The sequence below is a fragment of the Mytilus galloprovincialis genome, chromosome 4 (assembly GCF_965363235.1).
Source record: "Mytilus galloprovincialis chromosome 4, xbMytGall1.hap1.1, whole genome shotgun sequence".
Taxonomy (NCBI): domain Eukaryota; kingdom Metazoa; phylum Mollusca; class Bivalvia; order Mytilida; family Mytilidae; genus Mytilus; species Mytilus galloprovincialis.
The window spans coordinates 69,513,932-69,533,178 of NC_134841.1; the positions used below are offsets into that span (position 1 = coordinate 69,513,932).

At 32.3% G+C, this 19,247-nt stretch overlaps 1 long non-coding RNA gene across 1 annotated transcript in view; it reads right to left on the bottom strand.

Annotated features, from left to right (window-relative positions):
* LOC143072825 (uncharacterized) overlaps positions 1 to 15,861 on the bottom strand; it is a 32,360-nt gene extending 16,499 nt beyond the window's left edge. Inside the window, exon 1 of the long non-coding RNA XR_012977328.1 lies at positions 15,749 to 15,861. This is a non-coding gene — a long non-coding RNA (uncharacterized LOC143072825). The remainder of the gene's footprint in view (positions 1 to 15,748) is intronic.
* Between the last annotated feature and the right edge of the window lie 3,386 nt (positions 15,862 to 19,247).

Consider the following 19,247-nt stretch of genomic DNA (forward strand, 5'->3'; position numbering starts at 1 on the left):
TAATACATTATACACAAAGTATATATAACTAGCGTTACCTGAAAACTGACAGTATAAAACAAATCTTCATTGTTCAACCCCTATGAAGTCATTTAGATTGATTATCTCCCCTTAATACATTATACACAAAGTATAACCTACCATTACCTCAAACCTGACAGTAAAAAACAAATCTTTATTGTTCACCCACAATGAAGTGATTTGGATTGATTATCTCCCCTTGATACATTACATACAAAGTATAACCTTCCGTTACCTTAAACCTGACAGCATAAAACAATCTTTTTGTTAACCCCCTATAAAGTCATTTGAATTGATTATCTCCCCTTAAAACATTATACACAAAGTATATATAACAACCATTACCTCAAACCTGACAGTATAAAACAAATCTTCATTGTTCAACCCCTATGAAGTCATTTAGATTGATTATCTCCCCTTAATACATTATACACAAAGTATCACCTACCATTACCTCAAACCTGACAGTAAAAAACAAATCTTTATTGTTCACCCACAATGAAGTGATTTGGATTGATTATCTCCCCTTTATACATTATACACAAAGTATAACCTTCCGTTACCTCAAACCTGATAGCATAAAACATTTTTTTTTCCACCCCTATCAAGTCATTTGAATTGATTATCTCCCCTTAATACATTATACACAAAGTATATATACCTAGCGTTACATCAAAGCTGACAGTATCAAACAAATCTTCGTTGTTCAACCCCTATGAAGTCATTTAGATTGATTATCTCCCCTTAATACATTATACACAAAATATAACCTACCATTACCTCAAACCTGACAGTAAACAACAAATCTTTATTGTTCACCCACAATGAAGTGATTTGGATTGATTATCTCCCCTTTATACATGATATACAAAGTATAACCTTCCGTCACCTCAAACCTGACAGCATAAAACAATCTTTTTGTTAACCACCTATCAAGTTATTTGAGTTGATTTTCTCCCCTTAATACATTATACACAAAGTATATATAACTAGCGTTTACCTGAAAACTGACAGTATAAAACAAATCTTCATTGTTCAACCCCTATGAAGTCATTTAGATTGATTATCTCCCCTTAATACATTATACACAAAGTATAACCTACCATTACCTCAAACCTGACAGTAAAAAACAAATCTTTATTGTTCACCCACAATGAAGTGATTTGGATTGATTATCTCCCCTTGATACATTACATACAAAGTATAACCTTCCGTTACCTTAAACCTGACAGCATAAAACAATCTTTTTGTTAACCCCCTATAAAGTCATTTGAATTGATTATCTCCCCTTAAAACATTATACACAAAGTATATATAACAACCATTACCTGAAACCTGACAGTATAAAACAAATCTTCATTGTTCAACCCCTATGAAGTCATTTAGATTGATTATCTCCCCTTAATACATTATACACAAAGTATAACCTACCATTACCTCAAACCTGACAGTAAAAAACAAATCTTTATTGTTCTTCCACAATGAAGTGATTTGGATTGATTATCTCCCCTTTATACATTATACACAAAGTATAACCTTCCGTTACCTCAAACCTGATAGCATAAAACATTTTTTTTTCCACCCCTATCAAGTCATTTGAATTGATTATCTCCCCTTAATACATTATACACAAAGTATATATAACTAGCGTTACCTCAAACCTAACAGTATAAAACAACTCTTCATTGTTCAACCCCTATGAAGTCATTTAGATTGATTATCTCCCCTTAATACATTATACACAAAACCTACCATTACCTCAAACCTGACGGTAAACAACAAATCTTTATTGTTCACCCAAAATGAAGTGATTTGGATTGATTATCTCCCCTTTATACATTATATACAAAGTATAACCTTCTGTTACCTCAAACCTGACAGCATAAAACAATCTTTTTGTTAACCCCCTATAAAGTCATTTGAATTGATTATCTCCCCTTAAAACATTATACACAAAGTATATATAACAACCATTACCTGAAACCTGACAGTATAAAACAAATCTTCATTGTTCAACCCCTATAAAGTCATTTAGATTGATTATCTCCCCTTAATACATTATACACAAAGTATAACCTACCATTACCTCAAACCTGACAGTAAAAAACAAATCTTTATTGTTCACCCACAATGAAGTGATTTGGATTGATTATCTCCCCTTTATACATTATATACAAAGTATAACCTTCCGTTACCTTAAACCTGACAGCATAAAACAATCTTTTTGTTAACCCCCTATAAAGTCATTTGAATTGATTATCTCCCCTTAAAACATTATACACAAAGTATATATAACAACCATTACCTGAAACCTGACAGTATAAAACAAATCTTCATTGTTCAACCCCTATAAAGTCATTTAGATTGATTATCTCCCCTTAATACATGATACACAAAGTATAACCTACCATTACCTCAACCTGACAGTAAAAAACAAATCTTTATTGTTCACCCACAATGAAGTGATTTGGATTGATTATCTCCCCTTTATACATTATATACAAAGTATAACCTTCCGCTACCTCAAACCTGACAGCATAAAACAATCTTTTTGTTAACCCCCTATGAAGTCAATTTGATTGATTCTCTCCCCTTAATATATTATACACAAAGTATAACCTACCATTACCTCAAACCTGATAGCATAAAACATTTATTTTGTTCACCCCTTATAAAGTCATTTGAATTGATTGTCTCCCCTTAATACATTATACACAAAGTATATATAACAACCATTACCTCAAACCTGACAGTATAAAACAGATCTTCATTGTTCAACCCCTATGAAGTCATTTAGATTGATTATCTCCCCTTAATACATTATACACAAAGTATAACCTACCATTACCTCAAACCTGATAGCATAAAACATTTTTTTTTCACCCCCTATAAAGTCATTTGAATTGATTATCTCCCCTTAATACATTATTCACAAAGTATATATAACTAGCGTTACCTCAAACCTGACAGTATAAAACAAATCTTCATTGTTCAACCCCTATGAAGTCATTTAGATTGATTATCTCCCCTTAATACATTATACACAAAGTATAACCTACCATTACCTCAAACCTGACAGTAAAAAACAAATATTTATTGTTCACTCACAATGAAGTGATTTGGATTGATTATCTCCCCTTGATACATTACATACAAAGTAATATGAGGCAGTCATTACCTGTGAATGGGGACGAAGTCTGTTTAAATTATTTTTTTTGTAACTTAAATATTTGTTAAAAAAAGAAACGGAAAAACCGTAACGTTTCCGATTTTGGTTCTGTTGTTAGGGATTTTACTTGTGACGTTATTTAAGTTATGACGTCATTTTCAATGTAAACAAAGAAACGCAATGCATCAGGTAACGTTTATTCATACCAAAGACAAAGAATGATTAAAAATGAAATATTGGTATTGTGTTCCTTGAGTTCCTATATTTAACTAGACTAATCAAAGTCTCACTACAACAAGACCGGAAGAAGGAAGTAGAGTTATGTGTTCTGCGCAGATCTGGAAATTAAAAAACGCGACAAAAAAAAAATTGAACGATTTTGAGTTCATTAGTACAATGAAAAATTCGGGAAATTTTTCCCGATTTTTTTTTTTTTTTTTTTTTTTATTGAATTCTTTACTGTAATAGGGGACTTCGTCCCCATATAACCTTCCGTTACCTTAAACCTGACAGCATAAAACAATCTTTTTGTTAACCCCCTATCAAGTCAATTTGATTGATTATCTCCCCTTAATATATTATACACAAAGTATAACCTACCATTACCTCAAACCTGATAGCATAAAACATTTATTTTGTTCACCCCTTATAGTCATTTGAATTGATTGTCTCCCCTTAATACATTATACACAAAGTATATATAACAACCATTACCTCAAACCTGACAGTATAAAACGAATCTTCATTGTTCAACCCCTATGAAGTCATTTAGATTGATTATCTCCCCTTAATACATTATACACAAAGTACAACCTACCATTACCTCAAACCTGACAGTAAAAAACAAATCTTTATTGTTCACCCACAATGAAGTGATTTGGATTGATTATCTCCCCTTTATACATTATATACAAAGTATAACCTTCCGTTACCTCAAACCTGATATCATAAAACATTTTTTTTTTCACCCCCTATCAAATCATTTGAATTGATTATCTCCCCTTAATACATTATACACAAAGTATATATAACTAGCGTTACCTCAAACCTGACAGTATAAAACAAATCTTCATTGTTCAACCCCTATGAAGTCATTTAGATGGATTATCTCCCCTTAATACATTATACACAAAGTATAACCTACCATTACCTCAAACCTGACAGTAAAAAACAAATCTTTATTGTTCACCCACAATGAAGTGATTTGGATTGATTATCTCCCCTTGATACATTACATACAAAGTATAACCTTCCATTACCTTAAACCCGACAGCATAAAACAATCTTTTTGTTAACCCCCTATGAAGTCAATTTGATTGATTTTCTCCCCTTAATACATTATACACAAAGTATAACCTACCATTACCTCAAACCTGATAGCATAAAACATTTATATTGTTCACCCCCTATAAAGTCATTTCAGTTGATTATCTCCCCTTAATACATTATACACAAAGGAAATATAACAACCATTACCTCAAACCTGACAGTATAAAACAAATCTTCATTGTTCAACCCCTATGAAGTCATTTAGATTGATTATCTCCCCTTAATACATTATACACAAAGTATAACCTACCATTACCTCAAACCTGACAGTAAAAACAGATCTTTATTGTTCACCCACAATGAAGTCATTTGGATTGATTATCTCCCCTGTATACATTATATACAAAGTATAACCTTCCGTTACCTCAAACCTGACAGCATAAAACAATCTTTTTGTTAACCCCCTATGAAGTCAATTTGATTGATTATCTCCCCTTAATACATTATACACAAAGTATAACCTACCATTACCTCAAACCTGATAGCATAAAACATTTTTTTTTTCACCCCCTATTAAGTCATTTGAATTGATTATCTCCCCTTAATACATTATACACAAAGTATATATAACTAGCGTTACATCAAACCTGACAGTATAAAACAAATCTTCATTGTTCAACCCCTATGAAATCATTTAGATTGATTATCTCCCCTTAATACATTATACACAAAGTATAACCTACCATTACCTCAAACCTGACAGTAAAAAAAAAATCTTTATTGTTCACCCACAATGAAGTGATTTGGATTGATTATCTCCCCTTTATACATTATATACAAAGTATAACCTTCCGTTACCTCAAACCTGATAGCATAAAACAATCTTTTTGTTAACCCCCTTTAAAGTCATTTGAATTGATTATCTCCCCTTAATACATTATACACAAAGGATATATAACAACCATTACCTCAAACCTGACAGTATAAAACAAATCTTCATTGTTCAACCCATATGAAGTCATTTAGATTGATTATCTCCCCTTAATACATTCTACACAAAGTATAACCTACCATTACCTCAAACCTGACAGTAAAAAACAAATCTTTATTGTTCACCCACAATGAAGTCATTTGGATTGATTATCTCTCCTTTATACATTATATACAAAGTATAACCTTCCGTTACCTCAAACCTGACAGCATAAAACAATCTTTTTGTTAAGGTGTAACACCACTAATTCTGGCCCGGCCAGAAAGCACATACCAGAATGTAGTAAATATTTAACACAAAATAGTTCCTACGCATGAGTGTAACTTTCAAAATATGTAGAATATTTAGGTATTTTTGACATCAAACGAAAGCTGCAGGACTGGTGATCATTGTAGAACAATTTTGAATATTAAAAAAACTGCCCCAAATTTTAAAAACAGGGTATATTTAGTCTGTTTGTCAGATCTGAAGTACCTGTTTTGGTAGATCTGAAGTTTCGGGAACCAGTTCTTTTTTATATGCCATTAAAGGTATGTTGATTTTTTCAGTACAAAACACCATAAAGTGTTGCTTTGACATGCAATGATTGCCACTTTATTTGAACTTAAAATGAAAGAGGTGTGCCTGCTTGAAATGGAGGAATTTCACATAGAAAGCAATGCGACAATGAATTAGTGGTGTACTTCCTTAACCCCTATGAAGTCAATTTGATTGATTATCTCCTCTTAATACATTATACACAAAGTATAGCCTACCATTACCTCAAACCTGATAGCATAAAACATTTCTTTTGTTCACCCCCTATAAAGTCATTTGAATTGATTATCTCCCCTTAATACATTATACACAAAGTATATATAACAACCATTACCTCAAACCTGACAGTATCAAACAAGTCTTCATTGTTCAACCCCTATGAAGTCATTTAGATTGTGTATAATGTATTAAGGGGAGATAATCAAAGTATAACCTACCATTACCTCAAACCTAACAGTAGAAAACAAATCTTTATTGTTCACCAACTATGAAGTCATTTGTATTGATTATCTCCCCTTTATACATTATATACAAAGTATAACCTTCCGTTACCTCAAACCTGACAGCATAAAACAATCTTTTTGTTAACCCCCTAGGAAGTCAAATTGATTGATTATCTCCCCTTAATACATTATACACAAAGTATAACCTACCATTACCTCAAACCTGATAGCATAAAACATTTTTTTTGTTCACCTCCTATAAAGTCATTTGAATTGATTATCTCCCCTCAATACATTATACACAAAGTATATATAACTAGCGTTACCTCAAACCTGACAGTATAAAAAAAAATCTTCATTGTTCAACCTCTATGAAGTCATTAAGATTGATTATCTCCCCTTAATACATTATACACAAAGTATAACCTACCATTACCTCAAACCTGACAGTAAAAAACAAATCTTTATTGTTCACCCACAATGAAGTGATTTGGATTGATTATTTCCCTTTTATACATTATACACAAAGTATAACCTACCATTACCTCAAACTTGATAGCATAAAACATTTATTTTGTTCACCCCCTATAAAGTCATTTGAATTGATTATCTCCCCTTAATACATTATCCACAAAGTATATATAACTAGCGTTACCTCAAACCTGACAGTATAAAATAAATGTTCAGTTTTTAACCCCTATGAAGTCATTTAGATTGATTATCTCCCCTTAATACATTATACACAAAGTACAACCTACCATTACCTCAAACTTTACAGTACAAAACAAATCTTTATAATTCACCCCCTATGAAGTCATTTGAATTGATTATCTCTCCTGAATACATTATACACAAAGTATATATAACAACCGTTACCTCAAACCTGACAGTATAAAACAAATCTTTTTGTTCGCCCTTATGAAGGCATTTGGATTAATTATCTTCCCTTTATACATTATACACAAATTATAACCTTCTGTTACCTCAAACCTGACAGCATAAAACATTTTTTAAGTTCACCCCCTATGCAGTCATTTGAATTGATTATCTCCCCTTAATACATTATACACAAAGTATATAACCTACCGTTACCTCAAACCTGACAGTATGAAACAAATCTTTATGGTTCACCCTTATGAATCATTTGGATTGATTATCTCCCCTTTATACATTTATACACAAAGTATAGCCTACCATTACCTCAAACATTATGTACAGTATAAAACCAATCTTTTTGTTCACCCCTATGAAGTCATTTGAATTGATTATCTCTCCTGAATACATTATACACAAAGTATATATAACAACCGTTACCTCAAACCTGACAGTATAAAACAATCTTTTTGTTCACTACCTATGAAGTCATTTGGATTGATTATCTCCCCTTAATACATTATACACAAAGTATAACCTACCATTACCTCAAACCTGACAGTATAAAACAAATCTTTATTGTACACTGCTATGAAGTCATTTCAATGGATTATCTCCCCTTGATACATTATACACAAAGTATAACCTAGCGCTACCTCAAACATGACAGTATAAAACAAATCTTTTTGTTCACCACCTACAATGTATGGTCATTTGGATTGATTATCTCCCCTTAATACGTTTTACACAAAGTATAACCTACCGTTACCTCAAACCTGACAGTATCAAACAAATCTTTATTGTTCACCGCTATGAAGTCATTTGGATTGATTATCTCCCCTTAATACATTATACACAAAGTATAACCTACCGTTAACTGAAACCTGACATTTTAAAAAATCTTATTGTTCAACACCTATGAAGTCATTTGAATTGATTATCTCCCCTTAATAAATTATACAAACTATAACCTACCATTACCTAAAACCTGACAGTTTTAAAAAATCTTAATGGTTACTACTTATGAAGTCATTTGGATTTATTATCTCCCTTTAATATATTATACACAAAATATAACCTACCATTACCTCAAACATGACAGTATAAAACAAATCTTTTTATTCACCACTGACAGCGTATGAAGTCATTTGGATTGATTATCTCCCCTTAATACAAAATGTACATTATACACAAAGTATAACCTACCATTACCTCAAACCTGACAGTATAAAACAAATCTTTATTGTTCACCGCTATGAAGTCATTTCGATTGATTATCTCCCCTTCATACATTATACACAAAGTATAACCTACCGCTACGTCAAATATGACAGTATAAAACAAATCTTTCAGAGTTTGCGAAATCTTTTTTTCCCTGGTGGTCCTTGAAGAAAATCTGCTGGTCCTCACTATTATATTTTTAACAATTATCTAAGTTACAATGTATAAAAAAAATAATTCATACAGACTTTGTCCCCATTCACAGGTCAGCCTCCTATTATATAAATAGATGATACATGCAATCGTAGTATTAATATAATATATAACAACAAACCAGTTTATTCTCTTGGACTATTATTATATTAGTATAATAGTCCAAGGTATACTGATTTGTACAAATGTATCACTACACATGTACAATATGATAGTTATTACGGTGAGGTTGAATTTCCTATCATTTATTCATCATCCAAGCACAAACTTGTATCAGAAAAAAAATATCTCTGTAAATTAACCTCAGTTTCAGGTAAAGAGATGTGATCTGTTTCTGTGACATGTGCTTTTGACCATCCACAAGAACCTACGGTCATCTGATGTTCAGTACTTCAGTACTTTGATTTTATATTTTTATTATGCTGTAAATATGTTTTTTCCTTGTTATTGATAAGATATATGTTTATAATTGTTGATAATGTTATTTGTAACATAAATTGTACTTTTTCTTTTGATGGTTTAATGAAATAATTCGCTTAGGCACATCGTGGTATGGGAGTCTAAAATAAAAATGATAGAATTTGTTCATACTTTGCCAAAACGTTGTATCTACTGATACATGTTGAAAAATATAAAAAAATGATAGGTTACCGCACATTTTCTCAAGCTACAGGACGGGACAAAATGACACATTTTGTATGGATTATACAGGAAAAAACACCATTTTGTGATTAGAAACTAAACAAAATGATAGAATTGTTAAATACTTCAGGAAAAGATAGCTTTCAGACACTGCTTTGAGAATATCAAAAGAAAAGATAGGGTCACCTTACGTTTTTTCCGGCTAAAATACAAAATAGGAAAATTCCATACAGAATCCTTCAGAAAATGCACTTTTTAGAGTTACCTCCCCTTAAAATGCCAATTTAAAAAAAAAACAAAAAAAAAACAACCAAAAATAATTAACATTTGCAAAAATATCAATATTTAGAAGTTATATTCTTATAAATTGGTACTTTTAAATGAAAATGTACATTAAACATCTGCATTCCTGCATCACATTTTGCTAACTTGATGGAAAATCTGGACCTTTGATTCTGTGTTTTTTACAATCCAAGATGGAGGAAGACACCCATTAAAATGTAATACTACAATGTTCTACCATTTCCTTTACGAAAATTCAATTTAATTGTGAATAAAAAAAAGTGTGTGTGTGGGGAATAAATGGTTGAAGGAGTAAATATTGGCTACACAAATTTGTGAAAAAAACATGTTTCTTTTTGCAATCAAATAGGGTACACTATCTACGCTCCCTAGATCTGTCACTGTTTAGTGTTTTATCGTTAAAATTGTGTTTGAATAAATAATCTAACAATGCAATTAATAAAATAACGGAAGAAGCAGTTTGTACGAAAACTTTAAATGTATAAACATGATAAATATGCAATTTCAATGAGATAAACAACCTGTAAAATATGATGAATTTGTATGATACCTTAAAAACCAAGAAAGAAAAAAACAATTCTTACCGTCATTGGAATAATTATTTAATCCTTGTCGCAGAATCCCACATATTTGTTCACTTTGATGATATAATGAAATTACCTGCGTATACGATCATACACGGGCCACAAAACTAAAAATTGGGAAAATCCGACATTTTCTTTACTTTCTGCAAATTCTGGGGCTCTATTAAATTAATGGCATACAAGCAAGAAGCGCAAATGTGACTTGCACGTGCTTCTATTTTATTGGATAAAACTGTAACATCATCAATTTCCAATAAAAGTTCAAGGTCTTCAAGCTGTCAATCATTTTATTTATACAGTCGAATTTCGTTATTTTGAAGTCGAAGGGACCAGACGAAAGTATTCGACTCATCCGAGGTTCGACTCATCCGAGGTCAAGTGTGACATCATATATTTGAAATGTATGAAATACCAATATGTGATTTCTGTAAACTAGATGCATGTTTATTGATCATTGGGCTTTTTTCAATATGATAATACATGTATATGATTGTGTATTTATGTTCCGTATTTTTAAGATTCAACACACAACATTCACAAATAAAATCAATACACAAATATTTACAAAGGTCAGTCACTATAAATTATGGAATCACTCGGGGAAATATTTTCATAACTTATCTTCAGGGGTTAAGAAATTTTGTAAAAGCTCACTAGCCCAGGGCTAATTGGCAGCAGGATTTTACTAGCCCTGTTGAAAGAATTAATAGCCCAACAAAACTGACCTACTAGCCCTAGTATGCCTTCCACATTCAGAGTTTCCTTCTATAAACAATGAATTCTATCAACTTGACAATTTTTATCCATTGTACAGTGGATTTTTTGCAAATTGGATACCCAAAGCTTACAGCAAAAAATATCCCATTAGCAGATATTATATTCAATTCGATAATTGAATACTCATTAAATATACTGTAATAATGACTTGCTCAAATCTCGAGCTGGTACAAGTCTTGACCACTTCTATACATTGTTATATGAAAGCCATGCCTGGCATAAAAATTTCTTTAAAAATCAAATTCATTTGAATATCAATGAAGATAATCATAATCATAATGATGAAATATTATTGCATCAAGTTTAAGTTTTCTGAAAACTGTTAATGTATAGGTCATGGTTCTTCTTCACAGTATGTAAACAAAAACAAAATGGCTACCATAACATCTGCACGTGTTACAAATTTATATTTGACAAAAGTCGGGTGTCTGCTGTTGAAAGGGGTTCACATTTATAATTCAATAAATTATTCAGGAGGTACAATTTGGTTACATTATATTTCTCTGGTTGCATAAACAATGTACAATACCCCTGTACTGAAAAATCGATATTAAAAGTACGGGATCCTTCTACAAAATCAGTTCAAATTCTGGGAATCCCAGATGACGTAGTCGAATCTGATTGGCTAAGATATAATAGTGATGAGGGGATTTTCCACTTTATATTTTGGAAACACCAAAAAAATTTTGTTACTAGTCCGTCGGGCATATTGGGTTACAAGTTTTGGTTGCCCGAGGCCTAAATGTTGTAGTCCCGGGCGTCAGGCTAGTGGATTTTTTAACCCCTGATCTTTAAAGAATGTCAAAAGTGTTCATAGATTAAAAAGACCAACTCATAATAATAAAATATTTTAATCCTTTTAATTATTGTTTTTTTTCTAATGGTTAATTTAATCTCAGCTTGGGTCATTAAAATTCGTTTCGTTTTTATACCAAGTGAAATAGGTTCAGCACATTCTATGATCATTCAAGTTCTGCTTGGAGATCAACAAAGGTGTTGATTAGCGGTCATCATAAACATGTCATTTTAACTGTTTTACAAACAAGTATGTTTACACAGCTTTAATCACTTATGGAATTTACACAGCTTTAATCACTTATGGAAATGAATAGGTTAAACAAGAAAAACATCCATTATGAATTTTATCTTTAAAGTTTTTATTTCTTTTGGATTTTTTTTTTTAATTTTGAACTTCGAGACATCGGGGTCAATCTACAATGTACATCAATTTTACATCGACGGGACTTAAGAATTACCTCGACTTAACCAAGAATTCGAATCATCCGAGTTCGACTCATCAGAGATAAAAATGCATTGATCAAAGGGGAATTCAGAGATGCAACTAATCGTCGGACCTGTCAGACCTAAGGGGCAGAATTTATGCAGGTCCGGCAAAACTCGTTGCTGTGCAGGACCTGATGGCCGTCAATATTTTAGTCTGCTTGGGTCAGCCAAAACTTAATTCCCCGTCGGTCCTGGCAGAGTATTTTGTTTATAAAATTGTGAATTTACAACCACGTTGCATGATTAGATAGAACAACATTCAAGGCTTCGATTACATAATAGAAATCGGGAGTTCAAACTGTTTTAATGATAACTATTATAGCCGGACACCTTCCAAATATCCTTCCTTAAAAAATAAAAATAAAACCTTTTGCAGTATAAATTTCAGTTTTGAAATCGTATGTTTGACATCGTTAATTTATTGAAATATTTATATCAAACGCAGTTATTTAACAGAGAATACACACCATTGGTTTGAAAAATGACGTAACTTTAACCTCCGTAGCAGAGTTCAAAAAATCTATGGGTCACTGAATATTTACAATATATTTTATTTTTTAAACTTTTCTTTCAAATTAGTTTTAATCCAGAAAAAAGTAAAAACATTGCCTGACTGTACCTTAAGGCCAAAAAAAAAAAATAGGTGTGTTTCCGGTCGCCCGACCGACCCTAATTTTTTGGCGCCGACCCTAACTTTTTTTTCCCGGAAAAAAAAAAAAAAAAAAAAAAATCCGGATTTTTTTCGTTTTTTTCCGGAAACGGTTTTTGTTTAGTATAGCCTTTGAATGGCATCTTTTAAACGTTTGATTTCAAATAAAATTTTAATACAGTAAGCATTTGTGTGATACAGATTGAAGTCAAACAACGGCATGGCTTCTGCTATGGCCATCAGTAGGAATAAAATTGACAGTATAACAAGTTTACAATGTTTTGGCATTTACTTCTGACAGTCTTTTCTAATACAAGAGGGAAGCCAAACGTTCAATTTAGGATTAAATTTAATTTTAATATCTGATATTTGCTCAACCATAGCCCCAAAACTCAATTTGTAATTGATTTTCTTTTAAACAGCTAGTATATAATCAAAATTTCAAAGATTTTCACCCATCCCTCTATCATGTTATTAATATTTGGTATTTGTAGAAAAGCTGGCATCAGTTCTGTGAACTAAATTGTCTGAAAGAAACTGATTATAAAACAGGTCTTTGCTGAGACAGACTTTGATGGGCTTTCTGTGTAAGACTATAGCCTGACCCGTACAGATGGCATATCAGTTCTGAAAAGTTTGAAAATTTTATAAGCTGGAAGTCCTGGCCAAGTCTTCTGCAACTTTTGAACATGGACTATTCATATCTTGTATACTTTATACAATGAACTGATGAAAATAACCTGAAAGAATAACAAACTGATTATAAAAATACACAAAAAACAACCGAAGCAGGCCAGTAAAAAAAAAAAAAAAAAAAAAAAAAAAAAAAAAAAAAAAAAATACCTACCTACCGACCCTAATTTTTTGGGGCATGCAACAGGAAACACACCTATTTTTTTTTTTTGGCCTAAGTTGAATATCTATATCCAAATTCAATTAATTAAAGCTGTAATCCATGATCAAAAATTGAATGCTTTGTTTACAATTGTTGAAAGCCATGTGCTTTTTAGCGGGAAAATTCGGGAAACCCCTTAACAGGAAACAGTTACATTTCATTGTTATTTATAGACATATATTACAAAGTTTTTACATAGACTATTTTGAGTGAAAATATAGGTCTGGCAGAAATGTGATGGGTCTGGCAAAACTTCGTACCCTGTAGGCCCCAATGTCTGACAGGAAAAAAAAACTGTTTGCATCTCTGGGAATTATGCCGGGACCCGGAACTTACTTCGACTCATCCGAGTTTTCGACACAACCAAGTTCGACACAACGATGTTCGACTGTATTACAAATTTTATATACCATGTTCATTAACATATCCAGGTGTAATGATAAGTCGTTATCCTAAGGCTATTTTTTTCTTATTTTTTCTGTACACTTAGCTTTCATTTTTTATTACCATGCATTGTCAAGCTTGGTAACTCATAATTATTTGTCAGTAACTAAATGTACGATGCTGTCCCATACTGAACCTTCTGACCTTGTTTGTTTACATTTAAATTTCAATGGCGTCAAAATCACGTGATGTCAATTCGTTCTACCCAATCAAATTGCTCTACTGTCAATTAGGGGATTTTCCAGTCTACGGCAATTACGTTATTTCTTTGTGGGATATTGCTTCAAAATCGTTTGCAATAATTTTGGGTTTTATTCAACAGGAAAACTCTTTTTTTGCCATCCCTTTTGACATCAGTGGAATTCTGTATGAATATTTAACTACAGTCATGATGGTCAGAATATCGATCTTTTTATAATGAATAAAAAGAAAATTCTATGAAAAATAAATGTAAATTATTTTTCATTAACCTACTCTATATTCCTGTACAAAATTATGGCATGGGCATCGTTTTTTCAATCAGTTTTCCTTTCATTTTGGTTGGGATTTTTTCGCGGGAAAATCATGAAAGACGTAATGAGCATGTCATTTTAAAATTCCTAAAAATACGATTTGCTTGACCTGTATTGCCTGCCACAAGATTGATGACGCTGAATGGAATGTACACAAAGCAATGGAGGCCGGAAGTGGGATTTTGTGAAGTTCTAGAATGTTTTTAGACATTCGGAAGTCGGGATTGAAACGGGCATTAGAAATTTGGCATTTTTTAGCAATAATTGAGAACAACAATGAAAACTTACCTTCAGAAATGTTTTTTTATTCAAAAGTTTAGAAAAAACGTATTCTACATTGTTTTTCTACGCCGGAAGTAGCGTAGTGACGTCAATGCGGAGTTTCCCCGTGTGTTAAGTTCAAACACAAATACCTAACGAACTGACAAGATGAACGATTTTAGACTACGGTAGGATACATTTGTATTTAAACAAACTCATCCTTCGGATTCGTTTGTTTAAATATGTTAACTCGCAAGAACCATGGTATATATAGTACTTATTCTATATGAGTGCCAAGTTCCTATGCTAATAGGACTTTACTGTTTGTTTATTGTTTATAGAAGAGATATTTTCAAAAATTATTCCAAATCAGGAATGTTTTCATATTTGCATAAATTGTAAACATCAAGATTTTGTTCAAATTACTTTCCATAATTTTATGTTTATCCATTCATTGTAAATGATTTAATAATTGTGTTTGTTTATTAACTTGTACCAACAAATGGGTAGAAATGTGATATTCAGATTTTTGAGACTTGTTATAATTTTTGTCAATTTTGAGAACATTGAGAAAGTTCCCGCACTTTTTCATCTGAAACTTTTTCGGGATCACTTTAGACATACTTTCTGTCAGTTTTGGACAATGACAGCCAAACTTACTTATCTACACTCTTTTCTAAATTCGAGTTCTAAAATTTACTTTTCCCCACTGAAGGTTATGCATTTTGTTTAAACTTGTCGATCTTCGTATCTGTTGACAGCATGTATCGCCATTACTTCGGATGAAAGGCTAGCGATTTCATTGGTTGATTAAACGAATAGAGTATTTTACCTTAATTTTTGTGGAAACTGTTATAGAAATGTTTTATTTTACCAATAATGTTAGAAAATGTAAAAGTTTATATTTTAATAATTTTGTATTCTTTGTCGTTTCAACTTGATAAAGAATGGAGCTTTTTGATTGGCTATCAGTGCAAGATGAGGCACTTAAGGGTAGATCCATCATGCATGACCCTGTGCCAATCTAATTAAAAACCGATCTCTCATCGCTCCTGTTTCTGATATGTCGCGTGGGAGCGCGACATATCAGAAAACAAGAGCGATGAGAGATCGATTTTTAATTAGATTGGCCCCTGTGCGATACTACCAGTAGAAGCACAAAATACACTTAAAGGTTACTAGAACACATTCGCGAAATCGCGGGCATATATATACAGCTTGTGAACTGTTGTATGATGATGTTTGTAAAAGATAAGTATGTATCATGGAGAATTTCAGAAAAGGTATCGAAAATCCTCTCCCTTTTTCCAAAGTTCGATATTTGTTTCCTTTCTGTTAAATTCAACCATTTTCGTGTTTCTGGCCTCAGACCACAATTATTCTTTTCCTTTGCTACAATGCATCTTTTGGTAAAAGTCAAATTAAATTAAAAATTTGCACCGCTTCAAACATGAAATAAATGTAACTACTTATATATAGACCATTATTAGTCTAATAAAATATGCTTCTAGGACAATCGGATCCATCAGTGCTTTTTCGTTTGAGAGCCTTATTAACATGCCAATGGTAGGATATGAATCTTGTAAAAAAGACTAAGACCGACTAAGGCTAATTTGAGGGGTGGTCAGAGGGGTCCTGATCCCACAATCCCGGTCTTAAAAACATTAAATCCCGAGATGCAGAGTTTAAAGAAATTCATATACCGAAATCGAAAAATATATTCCCGGATCCCGTATTGATCAATCCCCAGATCCCGAGCTTAAAAACACCTGACCCCGAAGTCCAGAAAAAGGTCCTAGTCTCTACCCTACTTTCATTTTTTCCAAATCACTACTTTCACTTTCAACAATATATTTTTATGCCCCATTTATGTGCATTATGTTTTCTAGTCTGTACACCCGTGCGTTCGTTCGTTCGTTCGTTCGTGACGTCCGTCCGTCTGTCCCGCTTCAGGTTAAAGTTTTTGGTCGAGGTAGTTTTTGATGAAGATGAAGTCCAATCAACTCGAAACTTAGTAAATATAGTGCCGAGGTGGCATCTGTGTACTATATATATATGGACACATTCTTGTTTCCACATGTTTTACTTATTTTAATATACAGGCAACTGGTATGACCCCTTAAATAATAAACGTTTCAAAGAAAGCAGTAGACAGAATACAGAGAGGATCTATATATTAAAGTAGCATAATCGTAGTTTACATGTAGATAAAACGCGTAAAATAATTGTCCTCTCTTAGAAGGTATAATAGTTGTGGTTCTTGCGATCTAAACACCATGATATGGAGAACGCTCTGATTGGCTTATTTATTTTTCGATTTTTGTTATCTATCATACGATTGGTTGTTTTAAACCGGAAGTCTTATCTATGACTAAAAGTCAGTCTGATGACGGAATCAATATCCGGACTCCTACTTTGTCGTTTTTCTCCAAAAATAACTCAATCTGAATAATCATAAGAATGGATGACAAATGCGACTATGCATGTTACCTATAGAGCACAGGGGCGTGGTGATTAATTAATCGTGGTCGGAAGAGAAGCGACACACAAAATGAGGTCTTCTCGTTTAATAGTATAGATAGATGACCATGTAACCAACCCCCCCCCCCCAAAAAAAAAAAACAATTAGCAAGGAGGCAATTGTGCATCAAGTCAATGAATAGTAACAGTTAGTTTATTGAAGTAAAAACAATCATGCTAATTGAAATACGATCTAGGAAATGCTAGATATTCAGATGAAAAGGGATGAACTGTTAAATAAAGCTAAAAAAGGTATCAGTGCCTACTGGATTGAGCCAATAACATCTCTAGCTAACTCTATACCGGCCTTCTATACCTTAACAGTGATATATTCATGCCAGGAAAAATACATCCAATATTGCGAATCAAGCACCAATCTCCAAGAGACAGCAAGAGAGTACCTACCAAGATCAAACTATTAACTGGAACTTATATATGCTACAACCTTTAAGATATAAGATATACAAAGAAGGAACTGAAGATCATTGTATAGCCTGTAACTGTTAAGAAGAGACATTAGAACATTTGCTTATAGAATGTGAAGCGTGGAATTACCTGCGAGATTCAATACTACAAACAATTAAGAACCTACTAACCACAAATTGGAATGTGCGTGAAGAAGATCTCACATGTGAAATGACAATTCAGGTATTAATGTACATTACAAAAATACAAAAGATATACAGAGTCACATCTGACCTGATGTCTCAAATAGAATTCCAATCAAGAAGACTAGTGTTCCTCATACACAACGCACGATATCAACTGGTGATGAAAGACCAAGCAAAGAAAAAGGCTGTCTAAGAGCGGGTGCAAGGATGGGAGGGGCAGCAATGTAAAATTTAAACAAACTGCATTTGAAAAAAAATAGTCTACTTAATACTATTCTTAACAGTATAATTCTTCTTATTAAATCTTAAAAGTTTCAGTTCATAAATATTCTGTGAATTAACTGAAAATAGTTGTAAAAACATCATCTTTCTATTTGCTTTCATATAAATCTAGTGAATAAATTAAAGTCAAATTAACTTTAAAGATATATAAAGGTGAATTCCCTAAGGTCAAAGACCAAAAATCTTGTCTTTTTTTCATTTTGTGAATTATCTCAAAAGTGAATATGTGACCTAATCTGTAAATGTTATCACATTAAATATCAGTAGACCAAAAAAAAAAAAAAAATAAAAAAAAATATATATATATAAAATTGAGAATGGAAATGGGGAATGTGCCAAAGAGACAACAACCAAACCATAGAGCAGACAACAGCAGAAGGTCTTCAATGCAACGAGAAATTCTCGCACCCGGAGGCGTCCTTCAGCTGGCCCCTAAACAAATATATACTGGTTCAGTGATAATGAACACCATACTAAACTCCAAATTGTACACAAGAAACTAAAAGTTAAAATAATACAATACTAACAAAGGCCACAGGCTCCTGACTTGGGACAGGCGCAAAAATGCGGCGGGGTAAAACATGTTTGTGAGATCTCAACCCTCCCCCTATATCTCTAGCCAATGCAGAAAAGTAAACGCATAACAATACGCACATTAAAATTCAGTTCAAGAGAAGTTCGAGTCTGATGTCAGTAGAAGTAACCTAAGAAAATAAACAAAATGACAATAATACATAAATATATAT